The sequence below is a fragment of the Apium graveolens genome, unplaced genomic scaffold (assembly GCF_009905375.1).
Source record: "Apium graveolens cultivar Ventura unplaced genomic scaffold, ASM990537v1 ctg3611, whole genome shotgun sequence".
Classification (NCBI taxonomy): domain Eukaryota; kingdom Viridiplantae; phylum Streptophyta; class Magnoliopsida; order Apiales; family Apiaceae; genus Apium; species Apium graveolens.
In genome coordinates, this window is record NW_027418179.1 from 86332 (window position 1) to 97875 (window position 11544).

Here is an 11544-nt window from a genome sequence, read left to right on the forward strand (position 1 = left end):
CAGAGTAAACACGTACCCTGACATGGATTTGCTATCACTTTTTGATTGAAAACTAGAGTCAGTATAACCCTCTATTTTCAACTCAGATTCACCACCAAAAATAAGAAAAATGTCCTGAGTCCTTCGCAAGTACTTAAGGATGTTTTTCACTGCTTTCCAGTGGTCTTCACCTGGATTGGACTGATATCTGCTCATCACACTAATTGAATAAGCAACATCAGGCCTTGTACACAACATCGCGTACATGATAGATCCTATTGCTGAAGCATAAGGAATCTTACTCATACGCTCTCTTTCCTCCGTGCTTAGGAGACATTTTTTCGGGAAGGAACACTTCATAGCTCATCGGTATGAGACCTCTTTTGGAGTTTTCCATGCTAAACCTTTTAAGCACTTTCTGGATGTATGTACCCTGGGTAAGACCTATCATTCTTCTAGATCTATCTCTATAGATCTTCATACCGAGAATGTAGGATGCTTCTCCCAAGTCCTTCATGGTGAAGTTCTTTGATAGCCATACTTTGACTGATTGTAGCATCGGTATATCATTTCCTATAAGAAGTATGTCATCCACATAAAATACAAGAAATGTTACCGCGCTCCCATTAACCTTCTTGTAGATACATGGTTCATCTATGTTTTTGATAAAACCAAACTCTTTGATTGTCTCATCAAAACGGATGTTCCATCTACGAGAAGCTTGCCTTAAACCATATATGGTTCGCAACAGCTTACACACTAGGTGTTCATTTCCCTTGGAAAGAAAACCCTCTGGCTGTGTCATATACACTTCCTCCTCAAGTTCCCCATTGAGGAAGGCCGTTTTCACGTCCATTTGCCAGATCTCATAGTCGTAGTAAGCAGCAATCGCAAGCAAAATCCGAATTGATTTTAACAGGGCTACAGGCGAAAAAGTTTCATCAAAGTCAATCCCTTGCCTTTGTTTGAATCCTTTTGCCACGAATAGGTCTCCACCTGGCCATCTGCTCCAATCTTTCTCTTGTATACCAACTTGAACCCAATAGGCTTAACACCTTCAGGCGCCTCAACCAGAGTCCATACTTGGTTGGTATACATAGATTCCATTTCGGATTTCATGGCACTATGCCATTTCTCTGAGTCAACACTACTCATAGCTTCATTATAGGTCATAGGGTCGTCATCAATGATTGACAACTCATTGCCATTCTCAATGACAAGGCCATAATACCTCTCAGGTTGGCGAGACACTCTCCCTGTCCTACAAATGGGCTGTTCCACAGAAGGTTATTCAGTCTGAACATGTGTTTCCACTTGATCCGTAGTAGTTTGTGCTTCTTGAACTTCATCAAGTTCAATTTTTCTCCCACTGTTTCCTTCAAGGATAAACTCCTTTTCCAAGAAGGTAGCATGTCTGGAGACAAACACCATATGATCGGTGTAAAAGTAATACCCCAAAGTCTCTTTAGGATATCCCACAAAATTAAATTTTACGGATCGAGAATTTCTAGCTTATCTGGGTCAACTTTCTTGACATAAGCTGGACATCCCCAAATCTTAACGTGTTTAAGACTCGGTTTCCTTTCTTTCCATATCTCATATGGTGTTTGAAGAATAGATTTGGAAGGCACCTTATTCAGTAAATATGTTGAGGTTTCCAATGCATAACCCCAATAGAAATACTGGAATGTTCGCATAGCTCATCATGGACCGAACCATGTCTAACAAAGTTCGATTTCTCCTTTCAGATACCCTATTCAACTGTGGAGTATATGGAGGAGTCCACTGGGAGACTATACCATTTTCTTTGAGATAATCTAGAAACTCTCCATTCAAGTATTCACCACCTCGATCTGATCGAAGAGTTATAATACTGTGTTTGGTTTGTTTCTCCACTTCATGTTTATATTCTTTGAACTTTTCAAAGGCTTCAGACTTGTGTTTCATCAAATACACATATCCAAATCTAGATCTATCATCTATGAAAGTAATAAAGTACAAAAATCCACCCATGGCTTGCGTAGACATTGATCCACATACATCTGTGTGTACCAATCCTGGCAAATCTGCAGCCCTCTCTCCATGTCCACTAAATGGAGATTTGGTCATTTTACCCAATAGACAAGACTCGCATGTAGGATATGATTCAAAATCAAAGGGGTCAAGTAACCCTTCCTTATGCAATGTCCGCAGTCTATTTTCACTAATATGACATAGCCTACAGTGCCATAAATAGGTCAGATTTTCATCATCTCATTTTCTTTTATTAGTTTGTTCAATTTGAAGTAAATCATGCTCTATGTCACATACATACAGACCATTATTTATAATACCACGTCCATAAAGAACCATCCAAATCCAACATAGGGATAGAAACAATATTCCTCACAATAGAGGGAACGTAATAACAATTATTCAGAATAATAGTCTTGCCCGTAGGCATATGTAAACTAAATGATCCTACAGATATGGCCGCAACCCTTGCTCCATTACCCATACGTAGAATCACCTCATCTTTTTCAAGAGTCCTACTTCCCTTTAGTCCTTGCAATGAATTGCAAATATGAGAACCACAGGCGCTATCTAATACCCAAGTAGAAATTTGACCTAGTGACATATTAACTTTGATCATGAACATGCCTGAATCAGAAGCGGTAGTCTTACTACCCTTCTTCTTCTTCAATTCTGCAAGGTAAACCTTGCAGTTCCTCTTCCAGTGCCCCAACTTGTTACAGTGAAAATAAACAGCTAAATTAGGACCAGTCAACTTGTGAGCATCTAGTATGCTTTGGAGTGATAGTGTAGAAGACATGACGAATATAGTAAATCTGTAAATGATAAACACATAACAACACTTAGCAAATATTCAATTTCATTTCAAAATACTATATGAATCGGGTCTTTATTCATAAGTGTCTCCCACTAGTTTATCTAATTTATTCAACCCCCTAAGTGAAAATTAAGCATTCATAATGCTAGTGGGAATATGGATCCTACATTCCATCACACAACCTCGGCTGTGGCACGAAACGTCATGTGATGTTCAATAGGCAGACAACTCTTGTCAATTATATCTTATGTTATTACCTAATATAACTTTAGCCTCTTGAATAATTGAGTCACGGCTGTGGCACGACAAACTCAATATTCTAAGTCAAGTCTAACCCAACATTTCGTACAATTGAATCAGTCTCCAACGGCCCACGGCTGTGGCACGTACCGACCTTTAGATTATAATTCAATGTACACATCTCTATGTAATAGACAAGTATTTCTTATTTCAAAATCAAAGCCCTCGGCTGTAGCACGAAACGACAATGATTTAAAAATAAGAACCACTTTCTACCATGTTGGAAGGCTATGACCGACATAAGCCCGTTGTGTCATTGGCCAATTACTACTTGATTTAATTTTAGAGGGATTATATAACGTTACAATCATAATCATATTATAAAGAGATTCTTCCTTTTAAATTAAATATTTCAAATCAAAAATCGATAATCAGATGATTCCCAGATCGGGTGGAGCATTGTCAAGAGGCGTCACTTAATAACCCTTTCTTACAGATAGAAATCTGTTGTTGACAGAATCATCCTTTCTCTCAATATTGAAAATTCATATTCAATTACGTGTTTCATAAACACAAGAATCTCATGATCATATTCATAATATTTATTTTTAAGGCAATAAACGATTCCTATTCTAGATTTTCTAGAGCACGCCTTATATTGATTTAAGTTCACCTAAATCTATCATCGCATGGTAAACATAGGCATATATCTCATATATAAAATTAAATAAACAAGTAAATGTAAAGTGCAATAAAGTAAATGTGTTTGGTTATGGCCCCATCCTATGTGATCTTTATCAAGCTCATGATAAAGATCAAGGTCAATCTAATATGGTGATGGAAATAAATACAACTACTTATTACATAAGTCTTCTTGTATGCCTCGTCTTCTTCTTTGTATCACCTACATTGGATAGCCTTCTTGAGTCTTCAATTACATTACATGATTGAAAGTAAAACTAATCTAATAAACTTACAAGAATAACTCGAGTTACATTCGAGATTTATGATTACAAAGATTGACGACATGCAAGTCGTATTTAAAACCAAAACCAAAACCATTACACTAAGGTCGAAAGGCCATAACCATCCACCATGCTCATACAACACATAAAAGCATGTTAAAACACATAATCTGACCTTAACATATCATATTATCCATGATCTAATCATAAAAAGAAAATATGACAAAAATCAGAAAAATCAGAATCAAATTAGAAAAACAAGAATCGCTGTTTACGGGCAGTAAACGACATCAAACGCCTTACAGACAAGTCATTGATAGCTTTGGCTATCAGTTTTGTTCAGAATCTCGTTTACCTATGGAATAGGGTATTCGTTTGCGTAAATCGGACACCAGACCCAGATTTCAGCAAATCTGCAGCAGCCAATTCAGAATCCGTATCTAATATGATTCTAATAATTAGAACAAACATAAATCATGTATATATCAGTATATATACAGATTACATAATCATCTTATGATTATACAACTCACATGAATATCATATATTCAAAACCATACATATATAAGCATATTATATCAACATCAAATCATGGCGAATCACGTACATGCTCATATATCGAAAACAGTTAAACACATAAATGAATTAAAAACTTTTCGTAAGTAGCTCTGATACCATTGAAGGGTTTTTAGCACATAAACGCAGCGAAAACGTAAATTTAAATCTTAAAAAAAACCGAAACCCTCCGCAAGATCCATGCGAAAAATAATATTTAATTCGTAGTTCAGTATGTTTACCTTAAGAAGTTTTATGTTAATGGAAAGATGGAGGTCTTTAATGGCGATCCAAAAATGATGAACGGAGATCCTTAGCAGCCGCTCCTCAAGTGTGAAGCACTCCACTGGTATCCACCAAGAAAACGATGTAATGAAGGAGGAGGAGATGGAGAGAATTAGGGTTTTGTAAATCTTTTTGGATGAGGCAAAAATAGGGTCCATAATAGTATATTTATAGGCAAAATTTTCAGCTGAAAATTTTCCCATAAAATATTATTATTAACCCTTTATTATTCTCACTAATAATTAACATATTTTTTAATTATTAATCCTTTTTCTAAACTCTTTAGAAATAATTTTCTCACTTGATTTAATTTCCAAAAATTAAATTTTTAATTAATAATATTAAGAACCTTTTTTTAATTAATTTATAATCAATTAAATCTCATTTAATCAATTATTAAATTTGCCAATTAATTATTTATTTTATAAATAAATAATTATCAGCCATTATTAATTAATTCCTCCACCATTAAATCATTCTCTTTTATGGTGTGACCCTGTAGGTTCAATATTAAGCTGGTAGTAGAAATAAATAATAATAAAACTATTTTATCATTATTTATATAAATTTTTTAATTCATTAAATATGATTAATTAATTAATAATATTTATTCTACATCGTGAGGGATACTTCTCAGCATATCGCGACTATCCGGATAATACGAATTCACTGCTTAGAATACCAAGAACCTATTCAGTGAGTAGTTACCGTACAATTAATTCCTTCTAACCTGCAATATCATGATTAAATACAAGGCATGAAACTTGTGTCAAACCTATCTTATTTAATCACTTGCTTTCCCATCCACTATGCTTAGTTCTATTTAATGTAAATTAGAAACTCCTTTCTAATTTCATTCACTCTGGCCAGAGATTCCTGAATTAACATAAGTGGATCAACACTGGACATTCTCTTCCTACACTAGAAGGGGTAGATCCTTTATTGATCATACATTATCTTCGTGTACAAATTCCTATACCCAGTAGAGCCCTTATAATTGTCCCTTGAGACTAAGAGCTAAACCAAAGCATAGTTCAGTGTACACAAGATGACTATGATGACCTCAAGTCTAAGGATATTTGTACAACTATCACTATGTGAACAACTGCTGACATGTGAGTGAACTCCATCAGTTATTCAACTGTGTGAGTCATGTTCAGTGAACTTATTCTATAATAAGCACCTACATACTAGCTATAGTGTTACCACACAAATGTCTATGAGAACAGACATCCTTCATAATGAAGCAAGTATAGTATGTACCGATCTTTGCAGATTATTAATTACCAGTTAGTAATCCTACGACCAGGAACTATTTAAGTTTAGAGTTATCATCTTTTAGGTCTCATTATTATGATCTCATCACAATCCATAGAAAGCTTTACCCTAAACTGTGGTATATCTTATTTAAACATTTAAATAGATAGAGCCCGCAATAAAAAACAAAACAAGTCTTTTATTAATATCAATGAAATCAAAACAAATTACGTAAAAGTTATTCCTAATTCCTCATACATGATTGGACTTAGGACATATCTCTTTCAATACAACCTCGCGGTTTGCCATGTCACCATAGTAATGCTTCAACCTCTGACCATTTACCTTGAATGCTTGGCCCAGATCATTCTCAAAAATCTCCACCGCTCCATGTGGAAACATAGTTTTGACAACAAACGGCCCTGACCATCTTGACTTCAATTTTCCTGGAAAAAGACGAAGACGAAAGTTAAACAAAAGAACCTATTGCCCCGGCATAAATGATTTGAGCACTAGACCCCTATCGTGCCACCTCTTGACTTTCTCCTTATATATTTTGTTGTTCTCATAAGCTTGAAGTCGAAACTTGTTGAGTTCATTCAATTGAAGCATCCTTTTCTTTCCAGCTGCATCTAAGTCCAGATTTAACTTCTTCAAAGCCCAATACGCTTTATGCTCTAGCTTCACCGGTAGATGACACCCCTTACCATACACCAACTGAAACGACGACATTCTCAATGGAGTCTTGTAGGCTCTGTTCTATATGCCCAAACAGCTTCATCAAGCTTCAAAGACCAATCTTTTCTTGATGGACACATAAATTTTTATATTATGCGCTTAATCTCTCTGTTAGATACCTCAGCTTGACCATTTGTCTGAGGATGATAAGCCGTAGCAATGCGATGATTCACATTATACCTTTACATCTTAGCAGTGAACTTGTGATTGCGAAAATGCGTCATCACTGATTATGACTCTTGGTGTTCCAAACCTTGTGAATATCTGCTTGTGAAGAAAATTAAGCACTACTTTCGCATCATTTATTGGCAACGCCTTAACTTCAACCCATTTCGAAACATAATTAACCACCAACAAGAAATACTGATTGTTACAAGATGAGACAAATGGCCCCATAAAGTCAATTCCCTAAACTTCGAAGAATTCAACCTCGAGAAGCACATTAAGAGGCATCTCATCCCTCTTGGACATATTACCTGTTGGGAACCACGGACTTAGGGTGTTACTACGTTTTACGATAAAGATTACGAAAAGAGGATTACCTTGTTAATGGTTGATTCCACGCTCTTCTATTGTATTCCCAAATTCCCTTGAGCGAAGTGTGGCCTCCTTCTTCTCAAGTTATCCTCTCTTCTTGCTCCTTGGTGGCTACAATATGTTTTCACACAATTCCAAGCAAGAAGAGAATAAGAATATATATAGGCTACAATAGGGACCATGGATAATTAGGTTGGGCCTTCTAATTACATCTTGAGCCTAGCCCAATGTAATTAAATATTAATTCAATCCACTAAAGAATTAATATTTGCACTACCTTTCCTAATACCGTAATTTAATTAATTCGGTTCCAATATTATTTGCTTATTAAATTCCCCATGTTTAAAATATCATATGTCCATTAATTAAATAAATTACTGATAATTTATTTAATTAATATCTTTTATCCTTGATCATCCACTCAAGCTTTATTTAATTATGCCAGAATAAATTCCACCTGCAGGGTTTCACATAATTAAATCTTTTTGAACTTTCAAGGGGACATCATTAACCCGAATATTATCAGGACATGGATTCCTTCAATAAATAATATCCACCATGTATATAATTCCATCACCCAAAATATAATGATATAATTCAAAAGAATTATTTCATATATAAATCAAAGCATGTAAATAATATACACGTGTCAGTTACTATTTCCGGATTAAGAACCTAAGCATTAATAATAATATAGAATCTTAGTTCTCCTTCTTAATCAGTATTAAGGGAACAATTCTAAATTTGATCCTGTTCAATATACACAAAGTATACTAGTATTATTTATTAGTCAATATAAACTAATCTAAATAATACTACAGCCATACCAGTGGATTGTCCAACACCACCTGTGCTGTGAACCTTATTATATTATATAACCGTATTTAACAATCTAATATTCTGTATCCCATTTGATACTAGATTGTTCACAATATATAATATTAGACAACATGTAAACATTCAAATGATTCTCAAATAAACTGGCCAGAAATAAATGTACATACTTCAAATAAATATTTTCAGTATACACTAACAATCTCCCACTTATACTCAAAATATTCTATATGTACATCAGTGTTTATTTAATCCACTATTACATAAAAATCTATGTGTCCATCCATCTGACTCCTATCGCTTCCACATGCTTGTCAAAAACCTTGGTTGGCAAGCTCTTTGTGAAAGGATCTACTCGGTTGTCTTCTGATGATATGTGAGCCACAACTATATCCCCTCGCTTTACGATTCCTCGTATGAGATGATACTTACGTTCAATATGTTTAGCTGCTTTGTGGTCTCGCGGTTCCTTTGAATTTGCCACAACACCAGTGTTATCACAATACACCGTCAAGCTCCTAGGCAAATTAGGTACCACATCTAAGTCCAAAAGGAAGTTCCTGAACCATACAGCCTCCTTGGCAGCCTCAGAGGCCGCCACGTACTCGGCCTCCATGGTGGAGTCTGCAATGCATTTCTGCTTTACACTCCTCCATATAACGGCTCCACCTCCCAAAGTAAAAATATATCCCGAGGTTGATTTCCTCTTATCCCTATCTGATTGGAAATCTGAATCATTATATCCCAAAGGAAATAGATCTGAGGCCTTGTAAATTAACATATACTCCTTAGTCCTTCTCAGGTACTTGAGTATAGTTTTTACCGTACTCCAATGTTCTTGACATGGGTTCGACTGATATCTACTAACCATGCCTACAGCAAAGCAGATGTCAGGCCTCGTACATAACATAGCATACATTAAGCTTCCACATGCTGAAGCATAAGGAACTGCTTTCATGCTCTCTATATCCTTAGGTGTCGAAGGAAACTGCTTCTTAGATAGAGCAACTCCATGCTTAAAAGGTAGAAAACCTTTCTTGGAGTTCTGCATGTTAAAACAAGCTAATACTTCATCAATGTAGGGCTCTTGAGATAAAGCCAACATCCTTTTCGTGCGATCCCTTATAACTTTGATCCCAAGGATGTATGCTGCTTCACCTTAGTCCTTCATGTCAAATTGTTTGAACAACCATGCCTTTACTGATGACAACATCTCAATATTGTTTCCAATGAGTAAAATATCATCTACATATAGTACTAGAAAAACCACTGCATTACCTTTACTTCTCTTATACACGCACGATTCGCTTGGACTTTGATCAAACCCATATGACTGGACTGCCTGATCAAAACGAATATTCCAGTCTCTAGAAGCTTGTTTAAGTCCATAAATAGACCTCTTAAGCTTACATACCAGATGCTCTTGGCCTTCCTTAATGAATCCTTTTGGTTGCTGAATATAGATGGTTTCTTCAAGACTTCCATTAAGAAAAGCTGTCTTGACATCCATTTGCCAAATCTCATAATCGAGATGAGCTGCTATAGATGAAAGAATACGGATTGACTTAAGCATGACTACCGGTGAAAAGGTTTCCTCATAATCGATACCTTCTTTCTGAGTGTACCCTTTCGCAACAAGTCTTGCTTTCCAGGCTTTCACCTTTTTATCTAATCCCCTCTTTTTCTTGTAGATCCACTTACATCCAATAGGTTTTATACCTTTGGGTGGTTCCACGAGCTCCCAGACCTGATTAGAATATATTGATTCTATCTCAGATTCCATCGCCTTTTGCCAAAGATCTGCATCTTTGTCTTGTGCTGCCTCTTCGTATGTACGGGGATCATCATCATGTTTACCAGAGACCATGTCTGAAGACTCACCCAAAAACATGAATCCATCAGGCTGTTGAACAACCCTCCCACTACGACGAGGCACTGGTGCGGTATTAGTGACAGGTTGTACATTATGTTATGGTTGTTCTACTTGTACTACAGCTTCATGGGTATTATTTGTCCCTCCCACTAGTTCCTCTAAAACGACACTACTCATGGGTTTGTGATTCATTATATATTCCTCCTCTAAGAATCTTGCATTGGTGCTAACAATGACATCCCGATTCTTTGGACTATAAAATAAATATCCTTTCGTTCCCATGGGGTAGCCTACAAACAACCTTAATTATGTATGAGATTCTAACTTAGTCGCGTTCTTGTTTAGTACATGTGCTGGCCAATCCCATATTCGAATATGTCTTAGACTCGGTTTATCCCCGGTCCACAATTCTAAGGGGGTTTTAGGAACCGACTTAGAAGGTACTAAGTTCAGAAGATAAGCTGCTGTCTCTAAGGCATGTCCCCAAAACGACTTGGGTAAATCCGAATAACTTATCATCGATCTAACACTCTCTAAAAGAGTCCGGTTCCTTCTCTCCGCTACACCGTTCTGCTGGGGTGTGCCTGGTGCAGTTAACTGGGATTCTATCCCATTTTCTGATAAATATTCCCTAAATTCTCCAAGCATGTTAGGTCTCAATATGTTTGTAGAAGGGGGGTTGAATACAAACAATACCGTTTAATCGAATAAAATGGGGAAAAAAATGTGAAACAAAATTCAAGTTAAATAAAATTATTATTAAACTTGAAAGGTGTTACAACAACGGTATCGTTTACAAGGGATTAATCTCAAATCAATTATCACAAATCTAGAATAAATTCAACATGAACTTTTTCTATTTTTGCAATAAAAAGATCAAATGCTATAAGCGATTTGAGATTAAGTTCTAGGGATTTTGATCCGCTAGATTGTTACATAAGAACAAGATAAATAATTCTAGTGGTTTGGATTTAACTTTACAATCTAGAATTTGATCTTGAATAAAGCAGATGAAAAATGATATGTCTTGCTTTTTGTTTCTGCTGTGTTCTTTTCTTGTGTATTCTGTATGATGTCTTAATGAACTGCTTCTAGTGCTTCTTTTAATCCAACAGTCGAATAGAATGTACTGGCATGACAATCTCTTTGAACTGGCAAGACAATCAGAATGAACTAGCAAGACTTTTAGTATGACTATCAATTGTCATACTGATTGTCATAGTAGTTCAAAATCAGATTGTCTTACTGAACTAATAATAGATTTTAATGTAATAAAAAATCTGATAAGACAATCCTTTTGAATTAGCATGACTTTCGGTATGACTATTGATTGTCATACCGATTGTCATACTAATACAATCAGTTGTCTTTTTGAATTAATAACAGATTTTAAATCAATTAAAATTCTGAAAAACCTTAATATTAATTCTGAATTAATTAATCAATTAATT